This window comes from Formica exsecta, unplaced genomic scaffold (genome assembly GCF_003651465.1).
Source record: "Formica exsecta isolate Colony F162 unplaced genomic scaffold, ASM365146v1 scaffold613, whole genome shotgun sequence".
Taxonomy (NCBI): domain Eukaryota; kingdom Metazoa; phylum Arthropoda; class Insecta; order Hymenoptera; family Formicidae; genus Formica; species Formica exsecta.
The window spans coordinates 92,692-94,436 of NW_021853374.1; the positions used below are offsets into that span (position 1 = coordinate 92,692).

Sequence of the window (1,745 nt, forward strand, 5' to 3'; positions counted from 1 at the left end):
GGGAAAGAGGCTCCTCCTCCCTCTCCTGCCTACGCATTTAATTTACACACATAAATAAATGAATTTGCTAAGAATACATTCTATGAAATATACATGGTGCCCAACAATTAAATAAAGGACGAGCAATGCTTAAAACCTTTTGGAGAATATTCGTAACAACATATATAAAAGTCAAAATCATTAAGGGTTAGATCCGCTTTTGTCAACTTTTACCGATTTTTCATTGTATGTGTTCTCCAATATTTTTCATTCATACAGAGCCACTTAACTTCAAGTGCTAGAGATTTGCAAATGTACAAAAAAAAATTGAATAGTTTTCGTAAATAAACATTTTTCACTTGCATATCATTTCCCATTTTTTTATATTAAATTATAATATATAATATATTTATTATATAATATAAGAACAAAATTTATTAGAGAGAATTTTTTAAGAAAATCCTCGAGTCTCAATAAAATTTCTATGATAATTCACTGATTTTTCCAGTTAGAAAAGAAATCCCTGAGAATTCTAGGCTTTCCAGGAAGTAGATATTCCGAGGGGTTGGTCACTGAGGTAATTTTTGTACAAGGGCTAGGTAATCGTATACCTGACCTTGTGAGCAACGAAAATAAATGAAACAAATATAATATAAATTTTTTATTGTCAATGTTGACATATTACAAAATTGTTAGACATTAATCGGTGGAATCAATAATACCCGTGCAAGATGCCGGATGGTACTGATCGTAAAAACAATGAAAACATAAATTTTTAGCACATCTTGGGGGAAATTTGGAATTATATCTCGTACTTGAATTCGAAATTGTTCTGCTGAAGCCAAAATTTCTTCCATCGTAACGGTCTCTCTTTCACTCACGTATCTCGTAATTTTTCGTTGTCGAATCCTGTGCTTTCGCTTGAATCTTTTCACCCAGAAAGGAGAAGCTTTGAAGTCGAAGTTTTCAAATTGACTTGCAGCAGCCAAAGCCCACTGTTGCAGGTTTCTTGTTGTGACTTGTTGTAAATTTTCTCGAGCCTCCATGAAACGATCATGCGTCCAAGAATCAATAGTAGAATACTTATCGATTGTTGTTCCGCCCTTTTTAATATGTTCTTCCCACCTCTTCAAATCCTTCATGCTCTTTAAACGGCTACATCCTTTTTTCTGAAGATTTGCTATACTCCAATTAGGATGTTGTTTCGCAATATTTATAGCTTTTATTTTATAATCAAGCGAAATATACTCCGTTTGTTTCACTTTCTTTTCATCCGGTTCATATTCATCAGAATCATCATCTTCTAACTCCCGGAAAGAATATTCTTCGTCAGCTTCGTGTATCGCTATTAATTCTTCATCGCTGATTAATTTTTTTTCGGCGATCATTTGTACAGTATTGTGAAACATTTCTTCTCCGATAAGCATCGATTCATAGGAAATCGTCGAAGGTGGTTCTACTGTGACCAGATTATTTTCCTCCAGAAGTTTGTCCATGTAAACCACGGCGCCTTTCATCTGAAGTTTCGCAAATTCTTCTGGTAGCGAAGATTCGTTATCCTCACTATTTCCCGCGAGCGAATCTTTTTCTTCGTAACTTTTCGTTGGAGAATCAGATGTTGACTCCATCTTTTAAATTTTTATTTTTCGGCACTGCTTAAAAACGTCCACCTTCTACTGTCGAAACTAATGGTAGACTGATGACTGTTTCAAACAACCAAAACTCTTTTCTTTTCTTCGATCCCCTCCACTCACTTTCACAAAACA

At 34.6% G+C, this 1,745-nt stretch overlaps 1 protein-coding gene across 2 annotated transcripts in view; it reads right to left on the reverse strand.

Annotated features, from left to right (window-relative positions):
* Positions 1-1,745, reverse strand: part of LOC115242577 (synapse-associated protein of 47 kDa-like) — a 112,938-nt gene that overhangs the window by 79,372 nt on the left and 31,821 nt on the right. The window lies entirely within an intron of this gene.